General features: G+C 37.7%; 1 long non-coding RNA gene across 1 annotated transcript; it reads right to left on the bottom strand.

The window, feature by feature from the left end:
- Positions 1-1,842: 1,842 nt before the first annotated feature.
- On the bottom strand, positions 1,843-6,063 carry LOC147830520 (uncharacterized). The gene is made up of 4 exons (XR_015453482.1): positions 5,899-6,063; positions 5,368-5,464; positions 4,065-4,120; positions 1,843-2,049 (listed from the first exon to the last, which is right to left on the bottom strand). It is a non-coding gene; the product is annotated as an uncharacterized LOC147830520 (long non-coding RNA).
- Positions 6,064-25,179: the final 19,116 nt, after the last annotated feature.

Here is a 25,179-nt window from a genome sequence, read left to right on the forward strand (position 1 = left end):
AAGCCTGAGAAGCATGTGGCTAGCAGGAGGATAAGGCACTTGTTTCCAGTCTGAGAGACCAAGGATGGTTACAGAAGAGCATGTAGAGCTACAAAGATCTAAAAACCCCCCTGGCCAGGCAGGAATGTTCCTATTTATGAACCAAGCTGGAGAAGTGAAAAAGTCGATAACACCACCACCAGGTGATACAGTCATATAGTAACTTAGGGCAAGACAACATCTGTATCTTTGACTCACTCAACACCCAATAAATGCATTTGCCTGGAGTGACAATGTAGGTATTGTAAATGCATGGAAGTCTGGAGTGAATGGGCTAAAGTGGCAATTTTATGTCCTAAGCCACTCAGCGAGAGCTCACTGCAGCTGCGGCATGTTAGAATGATCACCCAGTGTTTGAAGATATTCTGATTTTCAAGAGAATCAGAAATTTAGATATCAGTAATAGTTCAGTTAACAGTTCAAAGAAAAAAACACATTTAGAATGACAAAAGCAAACTACTTAAGAAGCAATTGACAAAAGTATTAGAAATGGTATGAAACAACTTGAAACAGAGAGAGCATTGTACACATTTCTTGAGAGTGTCGATAAGCCCAGCTGTCATGGAATAATTTATGAATGTTGTTCAGAAAAATAGAAACAAAATTACCATAGATATCAATATGTCCAAGGAGAAATCTACACACCCATTTTCATAGCAGCACTGTGCACAATACCTATGATATGAAATCAAGCAAGATGTTTCCATCAAATAAATGTTTATGAAAATGCAGTGTAACACTCCTCATTCTTTAAAAAAAAAGAAATCTTATCATTTGGGACAATGTTTAAATGAAAGACACATAGCAGATCTCATTTATATATGGAAAGTAAAATTGGTGAACTCAATGGTGGTTATTAGGGATTAGAGGAGATGTCAGGGAAATGTTAGATATACAAAATGTCAGTCACATAGGATCAAGAGATCTATTATACCATATGGTGACTCTAGGTAAAAATAATGTATTTTATCCTTCAAAATTTCTAAAAGAAGTCACTTTAAGTGTTCTCAATACAAAAACATGATAACTATGGGAACTCATTTTTGCTAATTAGCTTTATGTATTCTTCAATGTATACATATTTCAAAATATCATATTTACATGACAAATATCTGTGTTTACCTGCCATTGAAAAACATGAATCGATTTTAAAAATCAATTCCATAGAACACTGATATTCAACAAAAATCTAAGCTCAGTTTTCAGCTACTTTAAAGTTATCTTCTAAATACATTAATATTTAAGGGGGAGAAGTTAATTTTAGTAACATATGAACTTACTCCATACTAGTTTAGAGAGAAAAAACATAACCTATGCACTTCAGCTTCAGCAATATATTTTTTTTCTTTTCTTTTGGTACCCGGGATCAAACTCAGGACCTTGCAGGACCAAGGCAGGTGGCAGCACTGAGCTAAATCCCCCGTCCCTCAGCAATATTTTTCTAAGGAATGAGGAACTAAAACACTGTGACTTTTAGCCTTACTGTTTCAAGCAATATTATGCATTTCATGTCAGTGACCATAATTATGTTACGAAAAGCAGCTAAAGAGCCAATGAAAGTCATTCCTTGTAGTCATTAGACCCTTCACCATCATTAACTTTCTCTTTCTTAAAAAGTGTTAAAAAAATTATTCTTTGCTATTTGAAAATTATTTAAAGCAAGCTAGAAAACAACAAATAGTATATGCAAATAAGACATCCAATGAAAAGACATACTACTTTACTTAAGAAACCCTAAAAGATTCATAAAATGCAATCAGAAATTCTGAAAGTTAAAAATACAAAGTTAATACAAACTCAAACTGGTAATAATGTTTTTTATTTAATCCCCCGGAAAGTTTTGCATATGCTACTAAGAAGTCACATTCACAGATTTAATTTTTGAAGGTTCACCAGCAGTCTTTGCAATACCAAGACATAAAGGACTTTATACAAATACTACTGCAAAGATCAGTGGAAAAGATGGACTTTTGCTCCATTCAATGGGTCTTCACCAAGGTATCTGAAAGGCTGAACAAAAGTCATAAGTAGAAGGATGTTATTTTTCTGTTTATATACATTATAAATAGATGAATGCATTATACTGTAATATACACACACACATAAAATGTGTACTACCCATTGTGAGCAGAAAACCAGAAATGCAATATTTTTTATAATTTAGTGTACACAAGAATCACTTTTATACTATGGAACCATGCTGGAATTAATAAAGGCCATTTTTATATGTTTCTGAAGTAGTTATGAAGTAGTGATTTTTTTAAAGAAAAAAGTAGCTTAGTCTTTGTCATATCAGAAAGTATTCAAATGTTTCCATTGTAAAACAAAAATTCATAGTACTCATTTCATAAAGCTGTTAGAATTATATATGCATATATATACATATACATATATATAGTGTCTAGTATAATTTGTAGACATAAACAATTTTATTTATTAGTCTAGTCAATAACATAATCATATAAGTGGAATCACATTACATGTTTATGGCGAACATTTCCTTTTTAGTTGGCTAAATCATAATTTTTCAGACACTATTCCATTAACTGACATTCACTTTGTTTCCAATATTTTTGTCATTACTAACCGCATTGCAAAAATAAAGCCTTAAATGGATGTCCTTATTTTAATTGTATGAAAAAATTTTCAGGATTAGAATTATTGGGTCAAAGGATCTGTGAGGCTTTTTATTATTATTATTATGTCACAATATACTAGATTATTTCTCCAAGGGCCATTACATCTCTTTCAGTAGCAGTGATTGAAATAAACTTTGTATTCCCATCAACAACAAATGTTATCTATTTTAAAATTTAGAGAGACTCATCTATACAAAGTGATATGGCAATTTTAGCTATAATTTGAATTCTCCAGACATATTGATGAATTTGCATATTTAAAATGTTTGTCATTTGACTTCTTTTTATGCAAATATTCTTTCCATAACTTTTTTCAATTATGCGTTGAATATTGTTTACACACATATAAAAGGTACACATATATTAAAGTTTTTCATGCTATATGCATTTTATAAGAATAAATATAACTAACTGCATTTTATAGATTTTAATTTATAACATTTTAATTGTTTTGCTTAAATTCTTTTATTGGTACATTTTAGGTATATAATACATTTACATTTACAATGTTTTGTTGTTGTTTGCACTGTTGGAGACCAAATATACATTTCATATACTTATTTTTCTTGAAACTGGTTATTGAACCCAGGGCCTTCCAAATGAGCTATATTCCCAGCCCTTTTCAAAATTTTTATTTTGAGACAGAGTCTCATTTAGTCACTAAATTGCTCAGGGTGTGCTCAAACTTATGATCCTCCTGCCTCAGCCTCCCAGAGTGCTGGGATTACAGGCAAGCAACAGCAGCTGGATTACATTTTATATAATTTTAAGAGTTCCAGCTTTAACCGTTTGTGTCAGACTATTTCTTATATGTCATATGTAATATTTCTACAATGACAAATTACTTTTCTATTATTTCTAGTTATCTAGTCCTTCTTTATCTGTTTTTAAAAATAGAAAATACGCCAATTAATTTCACCAAATTTTCATTTTGTTATGCAGCTTAACAAATTTTTCACCATTTTCAGTTTTTCAACTTTTTTCTTTTGTTATACTTTCATCGTAAATATATTCTATATGTGCTTTTGAATTGTAAAAAATATATTCTCATTTCTGCTGTGGGCAGAATCTGTGATACACTGTTTCCACGGAGGCTCTATCTTTCCATCATTTGTAAGGTAATAACTTTAAAATATTTATTCACTTGTTACCCAGTTTTTTCTTAGGGCCTGGATGTACCACGGTTATTGCTCAGCATAAATATGTAATTTATAAAAGGATGAGTCACATTTGGCAAAAGCTGTTATATATTCTGACTATGGGTATGCACTTATAAACACACATATGCACAGGAAAACAAACATGAAAATGCATTCTTTGTATTGCAAGAGAGGCCAAAGGAATGCACCTGTTTTGACCAATAACAAATGTATTCCCGTCACTTACCTCACTGGGATACAGATTCCCATTTTCATCACTGTGCCTCAGAGAAGCTTCCTTATCTATTCGAAAAACAGAATGTTATTTAGACACTGAAATTAGTCCAACATTAAAGCCATGAAAGCTCCAGTGGCTTTCATGGGAGGAAGAATATAATTACTGGGCAATACAGCACACCTTTCCTCAAGTGCCTGAGAATCTAGTGCCTGAGCATCTAGAAAGACTTCCTCCAACAAGGAAGGCAAGCAGGTGCAATGTAAGGCACAGAAAGTCTTTTCTGGCCCTTAAATATGTTTCTCAAAGTTGCAGAAGCTATTGCCAAACCCTTTGGACTGAACGATACTGGCTCCTCTCACACACCAAGATGTCTTGGTGCAGTAAGAACCACAAGCACTGGGCTGTTTCTCCCAACCCCAACAGTTATGATGCCTAGACGGACTCAGTGAATTGGCACAAGATGGAGGTTCAAGGACAGAAAAGGGAGCACTGTGGGATGAGGGAGCATCTCGGTATTGCTGGGTCCTCTTGGAATAAAGATATGGAACATTCAAGCTCTCACATTTTCCGGAACAAAACATCAAGCTCAGGAAGAAACCAAAACTGTGAAGAAAGTTTTAGGTTGGAGGATATGAGACAGTAGAACTGTAGGCTGAACACATCTAGAGAGCTGATGTCCAACAGGAGCACTGTAGCAATACCTTGTGCACCAGATTCCTACTGAGTTGACTTTACCTGTTCTTGTGCCCCAGATCCATGTGAGTCAAGGAATATTGTAATTTGCTTCACAATTAGTGGCATTTTCCCACCTATGTGTATCCCATAACATCATGTTGTGTACCTTAAGTACACACAATAATTCTCCCAAAACAAAGAAAATGTAAAGTGTCACCTTGACATTCTTTTTTTTTTTTTTTTGGTACCGGGGATCGAACTCAGGTCCTTGCGCTTGCGCAGCAGGCGAAGAAACTTCTGAGCTAAATCCCCAGCCCAATTTGATATTCTTTTAGAAGAATCATTTCTGTTTTTATAAAGTGAGGTCCCAGTCATAATATTCTCCTGTATGGTCATTGGTACCGGTCAGAAATAAGCATGGGCCTGTTAAGCTAGAGGCCTCCATAGGGTTGCAATATATTTTGTTCTCTGAAAATAATTTTCAGTTCATTATGGCCTTTCCCCCTTGCATGAATTATAAACCTCTTATCACAGGTTTTGGATCATGTCCTACTGTTCATTAAAGTAGAATATTCAGCCTTGGCTGCAGGCACCAGTCTGAGCCTCCCGGGTATCAGTTTTCGAAGAATCCACTGACCGAAAGAGGTTGGAAGGTCCAGATCATTCACCTTCAGATTAAATTTCATCTCTTCTTATCTGATGTGGTGGAAACAAATGTTCTCCTCCTGAGAAAACTGACAACAGAGGTCCTGGGTTATGGATCAGCAGACCATTCCGTATAACCTTCCCTCCTCTCTGTGTGCCTTAGCAGTGCAAAGGTACCCAATCTTTATCCATCCTGTCCTTTCCCTGCTTTTCCCTTAGAATGCTGCACACTTGCATGAAATAGGCACAAGGTTAAGTCACCCCTGGTGTCACCATGTAACAATCACCTTTCCCACATGAAAACAACTAGTTCTTCATAAAGCACTGGAAGGCTTTCTGAATCTTTCCAAAACTATTTACTTTTTCTTCCATCTCCCTGTAAAGTGCTTTTCATCTTTCATCTCAACTGTTTCAAAATGCCATTCCTGGCTTTCTTATATCCTATTGTCAAAAGAGCTCCCTACATTTAAGCTAGCCTGGCCATCTTACTTGCCTCCTTGGTACTTTAATGACTGTGAGTCACCTTCCCAGTGAATATAAATGCTTCATAATCTGTCCTTCCTTTGCCAGCAGCTTCTGTCTTTAGACTTAACTTTCACTGCAGAGCAACAAACATGCTGTCCTTTCTTATGTCTGTCCTTCTCTCTCCCTACAGTGCACTTCGCTCACTTCTTTGAACTCCTATCTTAGCACCTGCTTCCTGTTCATTTGAAACTTGAAGCTATTTCTGTTGTTGATTTGTTTTTCTCCGAAGAAAACCCTTATGCTGTAGAAACAGAAAGACCACAATTTGTCTCTGACCTGTAAGCCTCCGTATCTGTCTCTTTTTCAAAATCCATGTGAGGAATCTGATAAGGGCCAACAGAATGATTCCAAAGATCACAGAACCTGAGAGCCTTGTGCTCTAAGAAAAAGGAAGCTTCAAGAGAGATGATGATGTCTGAGATGAATGATCCGGAGCCTAGTTATTAAATATCTCTTTCTTCAGGTACAGGACCCCAAGTAAATCTAAGTCCTCAGGACTCCTTTGGACCCAAACTCTCTGCACAAGAAGGGTACAGCTAACTGGTCCTGAACTCCTGAGCCCCACACTGTACCTGGTGCTGGTGGTGATTCTGATGTTCCTGTATGAGAGAAGAGAAAGAGATGGAATCCGGGAGCCACAGAGTAAATATTTCTCATGCTTTTGGATAGAAACAGCAGGCGGTGTCCCCACTGCACCCCCTGCCCTCCGTCCTGGCTTTACAGGACACACTGCAGTGCCCACCCTCTTCTGCAGCCAGTTGGTCTAAGCTCCTGGGTTCCTGCCACTGACCTGGGAGGCACCGCACTGCAGCATCTTCCTTGTCCCCACAGTCACTGTACCCCCATCATCCTTCGGGGCAGTTCCACAGGGAAGACTCATTTCCTCTGTGCTTCACCTGGCTGAGCCACACAGGTCCAGTCCCCCGAACGAACGCTACCTCTTTCAGTGCCATCACTATTTGCCCAGCTACCTGCAGACCTCCTGCGCATCGCCCAGGTCCCAGGAGTCCTTGCACACTGAGCCCCGGGAGCCGCCGTGCCAGACCTCCATGCGGCCTTATCTTGTCTGAAAAATCAGAGACACCTGGATTATTTCTAAGACTGAGGCTTCTGTAAGACTACAGGAGAAGATTTAAAACCGTTTTCGAACTCTGTTTAAAACCTTTATTTCATGTGCACAAGTTTTCAGAGGTTATGTTGTTTACAAAATTTACCTTCAGTGAAAGTGCTTGTCCTTTTAGTAAACTCAGTGTATTTCATAAGAATCATGTATAAGAATCATAGTGAAAAACAGAAAATGTCAAAAGAACAAAATTAACATTGTAATTGTGAAGTAGCCATTTTCCCAGACAACTTACTGAATGGGGAATATTATTTGCCAGCTACTCCTCCAAGGACCAACATCTGGAATACATAAAGAACTCATAAAAGCCTAAATACCTCAAATTTTAAAACCCAATAACAATGGGCATCAAAGTGAATAGACACTTCTTACAGGAAGAAATGAAATCAGCTAATATATGAAGGTTCAATGTCAGTGGGTATTTGGGAGATGCAAATTAAAACATTTTACATTATATACCAATAAAATTAATTAAAAAAAACAAACAACACTAAGATTCCATTTCACTTCATCAAGAAATCAACCAATAACAAATGCTGGCAAAGTTGTGGGGAGAAAGGAAACCTTCCCCACTGTTGGTGGGAGTATAAACTGAGGTGATCACTATGGAAATCGGTATGAATATTTCTTAAAAATCTAAAAATAGAAATTCCATTTGACCCAGCTATTCCTCTTCTTGGTATCTTCCCAAAAAGTGAAAAATATCATACAACAGTGATGTATGTATACCCATGTTTATAGCAGCACAATTTATAATACCTAAATCTTGTAAGCAGTCCATATTCTCAACAGACAAATGGATCAAGAAAATGTGCTTATAAACAATGAAGTACTACTCTGCCACAAAGAAGGATAACCTTGAAGCATCTGCAGGAAAATGGATGCACCTTGAGATCAGTGTTAAGTGAAATAAATCAGACACACAAGCTTGAGCTGCACGATTGTACTTATATTTAAAAGTTAATAAATAAATATGAAATAGATAATAGGAAAAGGGAAAGAGGAAGAAAAGGTTATTGTATTCTAAATATATTTCTGCTGTCAATTCCTAGTTTCACTCCAATATTGAGAACTCCCTTTGCAGGATTTCCATTTCTTTGGATATCTTAAGGTCTTCATTGTTGCTATGAGCACGATCTATTCAGATGAATATTTCTCATGATTTTGAGAGGATTGCGTGCTCTCTGTGCTTTGCATACAGTGTGATGCTCAACTTGAGGCAAGATGTTGCTGATTTTGACTCCCATTGCAGATCTTTGTACCTTCTTCAACTATCAGTTTCAGAGGGAGATGCTTTGAAGTTTTCAGGGATATTTGTGGATCTATGATTTTTACCTTCAGTTTCATGTTTTTGCCTTATATGGTTGGGTGCTTTGTTTAGTAGAATATGTATTAACAACTGTGGGTTCTTGTTGAACTGCCTTTTATATCATTATATATATAATCACTGTAGTCTGTTTTGAGGTACGAGTGGAATAGTGTCAAATTAACACACTTTCAGGACATTTTATTGAGTCACTGGTAAACACGTGTGTCTATATAACTTTCTCTTTTATGTGTGTTTTATGTTTACCTTATATTTGTTGTGTTTTTTGAAATATTTGTACACTTTTAAATTGATATATACAAGCAATTTATTAAAAAATAGACAAGAGCCGGGGAAAATGCCACGTACATTCACAGTTTAAGGAAGTGTAGAACTGGAAAATACTGCAGGGTTGAATTTTTAGCTGCTTATTTTCTTATATCAATGTCGTAAGATAATATCTGAATATTATTTGCTAAGATTTGGTAATAGTTGAATATTCAATACATTATGCAGGTAGAATAGAGATCACGCAGAGTTCACCCATCCTGCTGAATAAGTTCTAACAAGGTAAACTGTTGTGGGAATAGGAAAATAAAGCCTAAGGTTCTTTCTCTGAAAGGGACCTAGGACTGCAGAGTGGGATCCTGTGGGACCAGTGAACATCCACCATCACATGTGACCCAGGTCTCCTCAGCGGGGCTGGCCAGTCTCCGCCTCCACGGAGAGGATGTGCACTGCCACAGTGTGTCAGGCCCTGCTGGGCTTCGCACCTCGTCCAACCACATCGGCCTGGCTGGTGTTTTGCCTGGCAATGCAGGTTTGAGTGTTCCGTTGTTTCCAGAGCCAAGCTGCTTGCACGCGACCCCCACCGTGGCCAGGGACCTGGCACTGCTGCCAACGCTGCCCTAGACTCCACTGTAAAACACTTCCAGACATCCGGCACAGGCCCCTCTGCTGCTTTCCCCTGTGAGCCTCAGAGACATAAACTCTGAGGTGAAATACAGTGTTAGTAGTTTGACACCTCTTGAGATCTGGAAGAATCCTTTCCTTTACTCTGAGTTAGAAGGGCTTTAAAAATAGACATCGCTTGACAATCACTGGTATGTGTTTAGTAACTTCTGGATGATATAGTTGATCTTAGTGAAATATAGTATTTATGCTATGCATACCTTCTGATTTTCTAGTCTTGGATTTCTTTTTGTACTTTGAGTCTTTTTTACAACGCTGTCAGTGATGTTTTCCTGATCCAATTAAAACCTCAGAGATTTTCTTTAATTACACAGTTTGGACTTTATCACTAACATTGTAATTTTAGCTTCAGTGATCTTTGCTCTTGTTTGTTTTTAATTGATACATAGAAGTTGTATGTGTTTTAGGGGTAGAGTGTGATATTTCAATACATGTGTACATGTTTTGTGAGCAAAGCAAAGTGTTACCACGTGTTTCACTTCTGTGTTTCTTATTTTTGACAAAAGTCTTTGATTTTAAAAATTTAGTGAGACACAGGTACTGAAACCAATATTCCATGTACAGTCTTAAAATGAAATACAATAAGTCCTCCACTTACAAACACTTGGGCTGAGAACTTTCACAGATATGAAAGGACCTTGCATTACCTTACATTTGTAGAAGCGAACAAATCATGGCTGTAGCTCACATGTCTGCTCAACACCATAACAGTTGTGCTGCTGTGTGCTTACTGAACAGTGTAATAGTGTAAGTGGTTCAGTAGAGTCAGGGACTTTACTGTATTTGTCTGGTTTTTTTTATGCTTTACATTGTATATTTGTGTCAAAGGTATATGAGTACTTTTATCAGACTTATGAAAGAATCCAACTTACAAATGTTCTCCCAGAAAGAAACTTGTCAGTTGGAGTCTTAGTGCATTTCCTTTTCTGAAACTTCAGATTTTATGTGCATGTCCTATACCAGATTTATGTCATTAACTAGGAATCAGCCATTCTGGCTGCAAAAGTGATAGTCATGGTATTGTTTTCCTCTATATATTACAACTGAGGATATTTCTCTATTTCACACTAGCTTCTAAAGTTTGTCATGTATACAAGGCAAGAGCAGTGACCTCTTAAGATAGTTCTTGCAGCTATGAGAATAGAGTCTCGTTTATCTCACGGAACAGCTACTTAGACATGATGATTATATGTCTCCATAGAATGATGCATGGAATATATTTCTTTTTGATCCTTTTAACCTACTTTAATATTATTTTTATTAAGTGTTAGCCTGTAATTCTTATTAAATATCCAGTTCTATATCTACTCATACAACAATTTTATTATTAAAATCTTCATGATATCCAAGCCCATTTCTGGATTTTGCTCTTTATAATGTTACACTACCTTGCCAATGAAGCAGCACTAACTTGTCAAACTCAGACTTCTGGAATCTTAACTCTGGCAATTATCTCCTTGAATATGATTTTCAGGGAAATCTTTTGAATTACTGTAATTTCATTCACTACCCTCTGTCCCACCTCAGTCTTTTTTTATGTAATTGTGACCAGGCTTATGTGCAAACTGTACCTGAGCAGATAACTCCTGCATCTTCTTTATGCCTGAAATTATGCTGACCCCAGCCATGGGAATGGCACTTCCAGATATGGGCTTCTTTTCGATTGCAGTTGACCTCATCCAGCCAGACAGGTCCTGTTCCCCAAAATGAGCAGAACCAGCATCATCGATAGCCACTCCACAGCCCAGCTGTCTGCACACTACATGGGCATCACCCAGTCCCCAGCTGCCATCACAGATGGTGCACCAAAATCCCTCATGGTGGACCTCCACTTTCCCAGCACAGGGGCCTGGTCTATCTACCAAGCAAGTGTGACTGCTTCCTGGAAAAAGAAACAAAATACTAATGAAAACATTCTTAAAGATTGAGATCATTTTCAAGGTTGGCCACTGTTTCTCACCTAGGCAGGCAATGGCACTTTCTAGTGGACTGGTAGAGCTGGTTGGCATCAGAGATGATGAATTCCATGGCAATAATCTCTGGGACTGGTTTCCTGCAGACACCAAATTGGTCCATCATATACTATGCAAAAGGTTAGGGTGAAGAATGGGCCTCAGATGGATGTGACACAGATGAGTTGAGGACAAACATGGCTTTCAGGAGAGGGGAAGGTGGATGGGTCAACCAGGCAGAGGGTAAAGCAGGTGCTCTGAGAAGAGCTTGGGCCACAGTGAGCACCCAATACCAATGAGGTTCATGAAAACAAAGTGTTCCTTTTCTAACAAGGCAAGGGAGGTCACTATTCTGGCACAGGCCTCATCACCCTCAAAATGAATGATTCCCTGTTATATTTGTCAACTGGAGGCACACCTGGTTGTAAAGCACACCACCATAGGAGGGACTCATCACAGGCGGTCCTTCATCCTCTTACCTGAGCAGATGACAGAGGCCATCTGCCCTTCGGAACACAGCGATGCACCCAGAGCAGTCACAGGACAGACTCCCATGTGCCCCTCAGTCCCAGTGCAGTGGAATGTGCCTCCAGGCCTGGCCATGTCCTCTGCCCAGATCTGTCTTTTCCCTTCCCCAAAGCGAGCTCCCCCTAGGATGGAGATGGCTGAGCCGCACTGAAGTTCTCTGCACAAGACACAGCTTCGAGAGAAGTCGGAATCACAGACGGAGCCCCACCTGTCCCTGTGCTTCACTTCAACACGACCAGAGCAGGGAATGTCCCCGTCGACCAGCCTGGGCTCCCTGTGGACTCTGCATAGAGTTTGAAAAAGGAGATTCTAAAGGGGCAAAAGTAGACATTCCAGGTAGGAAGTTCACAGAAAGTTTTGTGAGAAATGATATGTGGTAAAGGTAATAGAATGAAGTTAATAGCTCCACCACAATTTAGTTAGTAGAAATCACAGATTAAATATATATATACATACTAACTATAGCAATATGTCATCTCCCCAAAACTATGATTAATTTAGTTGTATTTTAAACACAGAAAAGATGGAGTACTGGATATATGCAAAATATGCCCTGGTAGTCTAAATGGTCAACTTTGATGAACAGTTGTGGGAATTCAGAGTTTTGGAATAAACAACAGTGTAGATTATCATTAATATGGTAAGAAACACTGAGGTAGTAGGAGATTTAAAAATAAAAAGCATTGAGTTAAGATTGAATATATGACAATTGAAGTCTGATTCAGTCAAGCAAAAGAAGTCAATAAGCAAACAATTATATATGCAATTAGGAATCTTGGAGGAGAAATCTAGAATTGAGATAAAGTCTAAAAGTGTAATGAATTATTCAGTTGTTTGCTGCTTTGACATCCATTGTGCATATGAGATTTTGTCATACCAGAAGATTTCAGTCACCCTTGACACTTCCAGCTCTTCACCTGCTCCTAATTCCTCAAGGTAGTTGATCCAGACGTCTACTTCATCCAGCCACCTTCTGGCAACTGCATTCATTTGGGTTGGCTAGATGAGCCTATTTGACTGCTCCTATTGATCCCTATACCCTCCATGGACAACCCAGATGGGTGATGGGTACAGTGGCCACCTTTCAGTACAGCATGACCACAGAGCTCACACCTGCCTCTTCTGAACTTACCAATCATAACTGCCCAAGGGAAACGTGTCCAGGAAAAGCCTTAACCCAGGGAAGGATTTGGCCCTCAAATCCTTCTTTTCCCCAACCACTGAGTGAGAGTATGTCAGACAGCTCCCCCTTTTTCCTATTGTATCTGTCTTCTTCTCTCTGGAATATGTGAGAAATATACCACTTTTGTTATTTTTCATGTTGTATTGTACTGACTCTCGTGTGTCTTGTCTGTCCAATGTACCTGAACCTAACTCTGGTTCTGCCAGTGTTCTCCTGGAAATGGCTATCTTGGCAGGAATAAACCAGATGGTTTAGAAAAGAACCATAGGGGCTTCAGCCAATATAGACAACTTTTCTGTGAGAGACACTTGGTCATGAGTCAGACAGGCACTCAGCTGTCTGCCAGGGTAAAGCAGTATCCAGCTCAAAGGACCATGTAATCACCCACAACCACCTTCCTGCAGGGGAGTGGGGCAGGGCTGCAGTACAGCCACTGTTCTGAGAAAGCTGATAGAGGAATATCACAATGAGGTTTTGTAATGTAGTTGGAAGTAAAAAATATAGAAGTCAAAGAGTTCACCTACAAGAAGAGTCTAAGTAATGATTGACATCAACGAAACTGCAATATGGACAGGATGAGAGGGGGAAAGTTTTCAGGAGAAAGAAAGTAGGAATGATCAGATATATGAGAAAAATCCCAAAGGGTAAGTCCCCATAGCTACACAAAGAAATATTAGAAAGAGTGCAATGGAAGACCCTGAATCACCTCGCTGCAGACAGGCCAGCCACCTAATTCCACACTACAAAGACGCAGAGGACACCAAGACCACCAGACCAAGGTACTAAGTCCCACTGTTCCCGGCCCAGAGGTAGGGGCTTCTGAGCCATCATCCCACTGCTCCTGGTCCAGAGAAAGGGGCTTCCCAGTCACCATCCCTCCTGCTGCTCCCAGTCCAGAGGAAAGGGCTTTGGACCACCTTCTGTCCCAATGCTCCTGGCCCAGAGGAAGGGTCTTCCGGGCCACCATCACTCCCACGGATCCCAGCCCAGAAGGAGGGGCTTCTGAGCCACCATCCCACTGCTCCTGGTCCAGAGGAAGGGGTTTCCCGGCCACCATCCCTCTGGCTGCTCCCAGCCCACAGGAAAGGGCTTTGGGTCACCATCCCTACTGCTGCTCCTGGCCCCTGTCCCACCTCAACCAGCTCAGAGGACATAATCTGTGCAGGTGCTAACAGTCCCCTGCCCCAGTCGAAATGAGAAAACACATAAATAAGTCTCAAAACCAGACTTCCAGATCACCTACAGCAACCCCAAAGGGAAATGAGATGGAACCCTCGGATAACCACCTGGACCCACTGAACTGGCAACAAAAGGGGATCTGGAAAAAATGAAATCAGAAATAATTTCTCAGATAATAGGAGAAATTGTGCCCCTAGTGCAAGACATGATTAATAAATCTAGAGAGGAGCTGAGGAACATGATGGAATCCCAACATAAGAAACGAATGGAATCCATAAAACAGATGCAAATAGATTTCCAGGACATGAAAAACTCCGCTGAAAGTCTACACAGCAGAATGAGCCAATGTGAGGACAGAATTTCAGACATAGAAGATACGATTGCAATTAGTGACCAGGAAAAGAAAAATTGTTTCAAAATTATAGGGAATATGAGAAATAAATCCAGCAGCTGCTAGATGATGCAGAAAAGAACATAAGACTGATTGGGCTCAATGAAGAAACAGGAGAGAGTGCAGATGTCATAAAAGATCTCTTCACAGAAATAATGGCAGAAAACTTCCCAAGCAGGGGAAAAGAGACTGACATACAGACAAGTGAGGCATATAGGACTCCAAATAGCCTTGATCAAAAAAAGAAATCTACACAGGCATTTCATTGTTAAGATTCCAGGAACACAACAGAAGAAAAAAGTTCTCCAAGAAGTCAGAGATACAAATTACATACAAAGGAAAGCCCATCAGAATCACAGCAGACTTCTCAACACAAACCATCAAGGCAAGAAGAGCTTGGAGTGACATATTCCAAGCCCTAAAGCAAAACAGCCTCCAACCCAGACTGATGTACCCTGCAAAACTATGTTTCAAAATGGATGAAGAAATAAGATACTTTCATGACAAAGAACACCTTAGGAACTTCATGAATACCAAACCAGCACTGCAAAGAATTTTACACAATAGCCTAGGAACAGACATTGAGGATCACAACCCCCGGAAGCAAAGCAGAATCAACCCATCTGGCATGACAAGAAATTAAATGGAAAGAGGGATAACACAACAAAAAGAAAAAGCCATGGCAATGACAAGTCAATACATTTCAGTTATAGCCATCAAAGTTAATGGTCTCAATTCACCAATCAAAAGAAATAGACTGGCAGAATGGGTCAAGAAGCAAAATCCAACAATGTGCTGCATAAAAGAAACACACTTCATTCAAAAGGAAACTCATAGACTGAAAGTTAAAGGGTGGAAAATAATACTGCATGTGACAGGAACCACAAGAAAAGCAGGAGTAGCTATCCTCTTGGCAGATCAAGTAGATTTCAAACCAACACTGATTAAGAGAGACGAAAAAGGACACTACATCCTTGTAAAGGGAAGAATCCAAGAAGAAGAGATGACAATCATAAATATCTATGCACCAAACACTGGTGTACCCAACTATATAAAATAAATACTAAAGGACATGAAATATCATATATGCACTAATACAATTGTAGTGGGGGACATCAACACCATACTGTCACAAATAGATCAACTAGACTAACAATAAGTAATGAAATACTAGAACTCAGTCGAACTCTTGAACAAATGAACTTAACAGATGTTTACAGAGTCTTTCACCCCACAAAATCAGAATACACATTCTTCTTTGCTGCACATGGATCATTCTCCAAAATAGACCACATACTCAAACACAGAACATGTTTAAGTAAGCGCAAAGGAGTTGAAGTTATCCCCTGTATATTATCACACCATAGTGCGATGAGATTGGTGATCGACAGCAAAAGAAACTCAAAAACTTTCATAAACATGTGGAAATTGAACAACACACTTCTGAATAACCAATGGGTCACAGAGGAAATTAAAGAAGAAATCAGACAGTTCCTTCAATTAAATGACAATGATAATACAACATATTGGAATCTATGGGACACAATGACAGCAGTCTTACGAAGGAAATTCATAGCAGTTAATATGCATATTAGGAAAACAGAACGAGCCCAATTAACCTGATGATGAATCTCCAGCTTCTAGAAAAGGAACAGAACAACCTCAAAGCTTGTACAAGGGAGGAAATTATAAAGATCAGAGGAGAAATCAATGCAATGCAGACTAAGAGAATGATACAAAAATCAATAAAGCCAAGAGTTGGTTCTTCAAAAGAATCAACAAAATTGACAAACCTTTAGCCAACCTTACCAGAAAAAGGAAAGAAAAGGCCCAAAACCATGCAATTTGAATGAAAAGGGTGAAATTACAATAGACCCAGCAGAAATCCAGAGGATCATCAATACCTACTTCCAGAACCCATATGCCAATAAGATGGACAACACAGAAGAAATGGACAGATTCCTAGATACATATGAATTACCAAAGTTGAATGAAGAAGACCTAAAAATTCTGAACAACCCAATATCAACCAACGAAATTGAAAACGTAATTAAAATCTTCTCATCGAAGAAAAGCCCGGGCCCTGATGGCTTCACTGCTGAATTCTACAAGACATTTATAGCGGAACTTGCTGCCTCTACTGTTTAAACTCTTCCATGAAATTGAATGGGAAACAATACTCCCACATTCATTCCTGGAAGCAAGCATCACCTTGATCCCCAAAGCAAAGACCTAACTAAAAAAGAGAACTATAGGCCAATCTCACTAATGAACATAGATGCAAAAATCCTTAATGAGATAATGGCAAACAGAATGCAGAAGATCTTCAAGAAGATCATACACCATGATCAAGTGCAATTCATCCCAGAGATGCAGGGATCGTTAAATATACGAAAATCAATTAACGTAATACACTATATCTATATAGCCAAGGACAAATACCACATGATTATCTCCATAGATGCAGAAAAAGCCTTTGACAAAAATCCAACATGCACATATGATTAAAAACCCTACAAAAAATTGGAATAGATGGTCTCTACCTCAAACTGATAAAAGCCATCTATGAAAAACCAACAGCCAATATCATACTAAATGGTCAAAAACTGAAATCCTTCACACTCAAATCAGAAACAAGACAAGGATGACCACTATCACCGCTCTTCAATATAGTTCTGGAAACAGAAACAGCAATTAGACAAGAGAAAGAAACAAAAGGAATAAAGATAGGTAATGAAGTCAAATTGTCATTATTTGCAGATGACATGATACTCTATATAGAAGACCTCAAGAACTCCACCAAAAGTCTTCTAGACTTAATAACCAAATTGTCAAGTAGCTGGTTACAAGGTCAACACCCAAAAATCAATAGCTTTCCTCTCCACCAATGACAGACTCACTGAGAGAGAAATAGGGCAAATAATTCCTTTCACAATAGCATCCAAAAAACTGAAATACCTAGGAACCATCCTAATGAAAGAAATCAAAGACCTCTTCTCTGAAAACTATGGCACTCTGAAAAGGAGATTGAAGATGTTATCAGAAAAATGGACAGACATCCCCTGCTCCTGGGTAGGAAGGATTAATATAGTGAAAATGGCCATATTCCAAAAGTGCTATATAGATTTAATGCAATTCCAATTGACATCCCAGCATTATACTGCTTAGACCTCGAGAAAACAATCCAAAAATTCATTTGGAGCAAGAAGAGACCCAGAATAGCAAAAGCAATTCTAGGTAACAGAGACATGGCAGGGGGTAGCACAATCCCCAACCTACAACTATACTACAAAGCTACTGTGATAAAAACAGCATGGTACTGGCAATGAAACAGACCTGAGGACCAGTGGAACAGATTAGAAGATGCAGAAACAACTCCAGACACACTCAGCCATCTCATCTTTGCCAAACACCCTCATTGGAGAAAAGATAACCTCTTTATTAAATGGTGCTGGAAAAATTGGGTTTCAACTTGCCTAAGATTAAAACTAAAACTATATCTCTCACCATGCACTAAACTAAAATCAAAATGGATTAAAGATCTAAATATTAAAATAGAAACACTGAACCAGCTGGAACAGAGGTTAGGTACAACTCTTGAAGACATCAGTGTAGAAAAAGATTTTATGAACAAAACCTCAGTTGCCCATGAACTAGCACAATCAACAGATGGGATCTCTTCTTATTTAAAGGCTTCTGCACAGCAGGAGAAACCACCAGCAGTGTGATGAGACAACCCACAGTGTGGGAAAAACTCTTCATCTGCTCTTCCTCAGACAAAGGTCTACTATCTCGAATCTATAAAGAACTTAAAAAGATCAGACCTCCCAAATTTAAAACCCAATCCAAAAATGGACATCTGAAATGAACAGACATTTCTCAGACAAAGAAGTAGACATAGCAAAGAAATACATGAAAAAACGTTCACCATCACGGATCATTGGAAAGATGCAAGTGAAAACAACACTGAGATTCCACTTCACTCCAGAAAGAATGGCTACTATCATGAAATCAACCAATAACCAATGCTGGTGGGGCTGTGGGGAAAGAGGAACCCTGCTCCACTGCTGGTGGCAGTGTAGACTGGTGCAAGCACTGTGGAAATCAGTATGGAGATATCTCATAGAACTAGGACTGGAAGTCCCATTTGACCCCACTATTCCACTGCTGGGGATCTTCCCCAAAGAAGTAAAAGAATCATACCACAGTGATATATGTGCACCCATGTTCATAGTAGCACAGTTTGTAATAGCTAAAACTTGGAAACAGCCCAAATGCCCATTATTGGAGACAGGATAATTAAAATGTGGGGTTTTTTTATAAAATGGAGCACTATTCAGCCATAAAGAATGAGAAATTAGAGACATTTATAGCTAAGTGGATGCACATTGAGGCGATACTCTTAAGTGAAATAAATAGGACACACGTGTAAATCCTGAATTTTTTCTCTGGTGTGAGAAACTGAAAGTGTAAATAAGGACTAAATGTATAATAGATAATGTGAAATAGGAATACAAGGATTAACGGGGAAGGAAGTGGGAGGGCTAGGGGAAAGGATAGAAGGGAATGGGATTAATATGAGAAAATGGAAAAATAGGAACAATATCTTTGTAAATAGGGAGGACTGGAGGGGTTGAAGGGAGGCCTGGGCAAGGGTGAAAAGAACCAAGAGACTATGTAAAGGTGCAAATTTCCAATGATGAATTTCATTATATTGTATACCTAAAATGTACCAATCATTAGAATGAATAATCGATAATGCAAAATAGGAAGAAATGGTCCAAATGGGGAGTGGTAGTGGGAGGGGCAGAGGAAAGGAAAAAAAGGAAAAGATAAAATGAGAAATGGAAAAAATGGAAATAAAATCTTTGTAAATAGAGAAGGGTGAGGGCACGAAGGGAGGTCTAGAAATGGGGAAAAAATAAGAACCAAGATGCATTATATAAAGGTACAATTCCCAATGAGAAATGTAATTGTGTTGTATACCTACAATGTACCAATAAAAGAATTTAATTCAAAAAAAGAATAATGAGAAATGAGAACACATAATATATATGGTTTCTTTGATCTTAAGAGATGGAGAAAAGCTGTAGGGAATTATTAATTCTACATAGGATCTAGTAGTCTTATTTATTCAATAGGCTCCCTCCAGCAGTTAACAGACCACAGAGTTAAAGGCAAACAATATTTCTATATTTGATGTAGTGATAGGAGAAGGCAGGAATGCATTCATACCTGAGGTGAAACAAGTAGCTACTCTGCTTTTTCCTTTCATCAACCATAGGGCCCAAAGTAACTTTTTCCTGCTTTATTTAGTATTATTTTTCTTTTTCATTTGTGTGGTTTTTTAGGGCTCACTTTCCCATTTAACAAGCACAGTTCTGAAGTATTATCCAGTGTTCTTAAGGGCACGAATCTTATAATTACCTCTAAAGAGAAATATATGTGTTGGTAAGTTTTCTAAAGCCGTGACATTTCATATACTTGACAAAAGGCTCAATGTTTATGAATTAACAATAATTATTGTGTATTTTTATTTTTCTGTAGTTCAGCTTTAATGAGGTATAATTGACAAATGAAATCTGTATATGTGAAGACACACCCCCCCCTTTTTTTTAAAGGAAATAACTTGTTCTTTTTTTATTTTTATTTTTTTTTTTGGTACTGGTGATCGAACTCTGGTCCTTGTACATGTGCAGCAGGCGGCGAAACCACTGAGCTAAATCTCCAGCCCAAGACACACACTTTTATGTTTTGATACACACATTGTGAACAGATTGTAGTAATCAAGCTTCTTATAGTCGTCTACTCATACAGTGAGCTTTTTGTGATGATAATAGGATCTACTGTTTTAGCAAATTTCAAGTATAGAACACATTATTATTGATAATTTCTGTGGAGTACACTGTTTCCAAAAATTGTTAATTATGTAATTGCCAGTGTTTAACTTTTAACCCACATCTCTCCATCTCACTCAACTGCTGCCCCTGGTAACCACACTTCTTTTCTATTTTTTCATGAGTTAATCTTAGGCTCTACAGAAAGAGGCTCATGCAGCATTTGCCTGTGTCTGGCATATTGCATGCAATATATAATGCTGTGCTGGCTTCGACAGCACATACACTAAAATTCAATACATAGTACCTTCCAGATTCATCTGTATTGTCCTAAATGAAAAGCTCTCCTCCGTTTCCCTTTTTTTTAAGAAGCTGGATAACATTCTAGTGTATGTGTGTGTTCGTGTGTGTGTGTGTGTGTGTGTGTGTGTGCGATTTTTTCATTAGTCATCCATTTTTTTTACATCTTCATTTCATTGATGATTTGTATTTTTCATTTCTAGATCATTCATTTTTGGTTAAATTTATTTCCACGTATTCTAATATTTTTTGTGGCTACTGTTAATGTGATTGCTTTCATGATTTCATCCCAAGCAGTTCATTATTGGTGTATAAATTAGTACTGAGTTTTATATTAATTGTATATATTACAGCTTCATAGAACATGCTTATCACTTCTCACAGTGTGTTGATGGGAATCACAAAATTTGATAACATGAATAATTTGACTTTCTCATTTTTGGTTTGGGTGATTTTTCACTTCTTTTTCTTTCCTAATTACTCTAAGACTTCTAGTACCATGATAGGAATTGTGAAGGGTTTTCTTGTTTTATTTGAGTCTTAGATGAAAAGTTTTCCCCATTTAGTATGACATTGGTGGTGGATTTTTCATATATATTGTCTTAATTATGTGAAGGTGCTTCCTTTCCACCCAATTTGTTCAGTTTTTAGTCAGGAAAGGATATTAAATTTTATTAAATGATTTTTGTCTCTGAAACTACTGAGATAAACATATGGATTTTGTCTTTTGTTTTGTGGTTGTGGATTTTTAGTAAATATTTCCCATACCTAATAATCACATTCATCATAAGGAATTTGTACCTGTACCTAATATATCTTAATTTTTTCCCCTTCCCTACCTTCAGTCCTTCTCATCGCATTTACAAAAGCTTTGTTTCCATTTTTCCTTCTTTTTTTTTTTAAAAAAATCCTTTTACCCTTCCTTCCCTTCCCACTCCCCCGTACCTTGTTTCACTTCCCAATTTAATGTGTTCTTCCTACTTTCCAATATCCAATCTCTATCTTGCTTCTTATTTACCCTTTGGAGTTGTGGTGTTTTATATTTATTAATTTTCACAAGTTAAATCATCCTTGTTTCCTTTGATTACATTTCACTTGATCATGGTGCATAATCTTTGAATGTGAAGTTGGATTTAATTTGGTAGTATCCCATTGGATATTTTTGCTTCTATATTCATCAGAGATTTCACAAGATGGCTTTCAGTGGAAAAGACATTCTCCTGAATAAGTCTATGTCAATTTGGAAGCTATACTGGCCTTGATTCCAGTTGGGTACTGCAGTTTATTCTCCATATAGTTGCAACTGATGGAAATAAGCATAGTGCATATGGCAAGAGGAACATTGAGCCCATTAGACTCTATAGTTGATATTATATGAAATGCAAATTAAATATCTGATTAAGATAATATAATCACTATACATGAAGTAAAAGTATGGTCATATACAATGTAAACAATTACAAACTAAACCTAATGTTATACTTTTTCTACCAAATAATACTATGTTAAAACAGTAACACAAGAATTTAGGAAAAATATAAAAAATATGATGGCAAAAAATAAAATTAAAGCTGTCAGTAAGTCTAATTGTTTTAAGTAGAGTCACAAAAACATGAATATAATAATTCTAGAACAAGAATAGAAAATTTAAAGAAAAATTAATGATTGCACTATCAAAATAGTAATTCTAAAATCTATATTTTAGGAGCAAAACCTGAGCTAAGGTAGGAAGAAGTAGTCTCACCCTTCTGTTTTGTTACTTCTGCTGCTATTATTTCAGAAAATTGAGGCGGGTGGCTTCTGATTTCCTCCACTTCATTATCCCATGGACTTGCCCTGGGTGGGCTGGAGTTTGGGGTTGCATTTTGCTTCTCTGTGTTACTTTCTATATTTTAAATTTGTTTTGTGTATTGATACAGATTGCTTTGTTAGGTAGCTTTATCCCTAGGAAATTGCTATTCCTATGAGATATCTTCTAGGTGTAGCTGGCTCTTGGACTTTAAGTCTTTCCCAAGATCCTACATTCCAAATTTATTAGGTATGAGAACTTCCATTTATTTGACCAATTGGAGCTCTAGAATAGCAAAAGAATCCCGGGCAACAAAAGCAAGGCAGGATATGTCACAATTTCTGACTTGAAATTATACTACAAATCTACTTTGATAAAAACAGCATGGTGCTAAAAAAAAAAAAAAAAAACCAGACCCAAGGATCAGTGAAACAGATTAGAAAATGCAGACAACTCCAAACACACTCAACCACCTTATCTTTGACAAAGGGGCCAAAGACCTTCACTGAAAAAGATAATCTCTTTAATAAACAGTGCTGGAAAAACTGACTTTCCATGTGCTGAAAACTAAAACTAGACCCATGTCACTATGCCCTAAACTAAAATCGATATGGATCAAAGATCTAAACATTAAAACAGAAACAATAAATCTGCTAGAAGACAGAACTCTCAAAGACATAGGTGTAGTCAAAGATTTTATGAACAAAACTTCAACTGCATAATATTACAAGAATCAACAACTGGGATATATTATTAAAATGCTTTTCAACAGCAAAAGAAATCACCAATAGAGTGAAGAGACAGAGTGGGAAAACTTTTTTCAGCTGTTCCTCAGGAAAAGAATATCTAGAACATATGAAGAACTCAAAAAATCAGAACTCCCACATTTAAAGACTCAATACAAAAGTGGGCATCTGAAATGAATAGAAACTTCTCAGGTGAAGATGTATTAATGGCAAATAAATATATAAAAATATGTTCAACATCGCTGGTCATTCAAGAGATGCAAATTAAAACAATGCTGGGATTCCATTTCAACCCAGAAAGAATGACTGTTATCAAGAAATCAACCAATAGCAGGGCTGTGGGAAAAGAAGACCCCTTCTCCACTGTTGGTGGAAGTGTAGACTCATGCAACCACTGTAGAAATCAGTGTAGAGATTCTACATAATCTAAAACTATGGGTTCCATTTGATCCACCTATTCCTCGTCTTGTTATGTTAATGATAGAATTAAAAGCATCATACCACAGTGATATATGAGCACACACATTTATAGCAGCAGAGTTGTAATAGCTAAATTTTGAAACAGTTTAAATGCCCATCAACTGATGAATGGATAAAGAAGATGTGTTATTTTAAAATGATGGACTACTGCTCTGCCCAATGAAAGGATACATTTGAACCATGTATAAGTAAATGGATGCACATAGAGACCATAATCTTAAGTGAAGTAAACATTACACACATGTTCAAATATCTCATGGTTTCTCTGGTGTGAGCAATGAGGGATTGAAGGAAGGGGAAGGAAGTGGGGGAGAAAACGAATTATGATATATCACGTACAGATACAAATTTCCTATGATGAATGTGATCATTATGTGTATCTAAAATGTACCAATAAAATTGATATTTAAAAGGCAGTAAAATAGACAAATTCCTTAAATTTTCATGATACATTTTTCATTTCTGATGTTGCAAAAGTTTTGAACACATTTCCTGGGAAATTAACATTCTCTTATAGTTTAAATATAGATCTTGTTTTAAACATAATGTGGATACATGTTTAACGCAAAACTAGATGAGTATGAATGGCATATAACAATAATATTCTATTCAATTTCTTGGAGCTCATTCCATGGACAGCATTCAGACCTACATTTTAGTGTTTGTGTAATTTGTCTAAGAGAGTCCAGTAAGAAATTACTTTGTACAGGAACAAGCCTTGAGGCCATCTCAAAAATCAGCAAGATCCCAACCATTCCTGGCGTGTAAGTCTTTCATTTGAGAAGCATGTCCTTGGGAACCCTGCACAATCAGTGCTACCTGAAAAAGTGTAGCTTTTAGTTCAACCATCCAGACACCCAAAGACCACTCCAGCCATGGTCCACGGAGGTTCAGATACTTCTCAAGTTGTCAGCCAATCTTGATATCATTTATATGGTGTTGCTTTTCAGGTATGCAAAATTCAAGAGTTGTAGAAGTCATTGAGGCTTCCACCAAATTTAAAAATGCCTCTGAGATCAGGCAAGATTGTATGTTAGGGTTACAGTTCCTCCAGGAGCCCTTGCAAAGGCAACATGAGCTCTGCCAGCAAATATGAGGGTGCAGTGGAGAAGTCAATAAATTGGAGATGCCTGAAAAATGGATCATCTATCTGTTAAGCAAAATCACAAGCAGTGAGTGGAACTACTCCAAGAGAGCAGTCATGTGAACTACAACTGGCAAGGCTATAGGGATGGGGTGGCTAAATCTTAGGAGCTCATATTTCATCATAACCTGCCACCAATACTGGGCATGAAGCTACAGGATTTAGTGTTTACCATGTTGGCTTTTGTGTGTTGTTTGATTTCTTTCTATCCCTCTACTCCTCCCTTTTGGAATAGAAATGTATACCCTGTTCATTTTATGCTGAAAATATTTAATTTTCATTTTGATTTTTATAGGGACTTATAGCTGAGTTTGCTCGAGTCTCAGAGGAGATGTTGGACTTGGACTTT

Source organism: Heterocephalus glaber, unplaced genomic scaffold, assembly GCF_053883595.1.
Source record: "Heterocephalus glaber isolate CG9 unplaced genomic scaffold, H.glaber_assembly_v1.0 deba00000122, whole genome shotgun sequence".
In the NCBI taxonomy this organism is placed as follows: Eukaryota; Metazoa; Chordata; class Mammalia; order Rodentia; family Bathyergidae; genus Heterocephalus; species Heterocephalus glaber.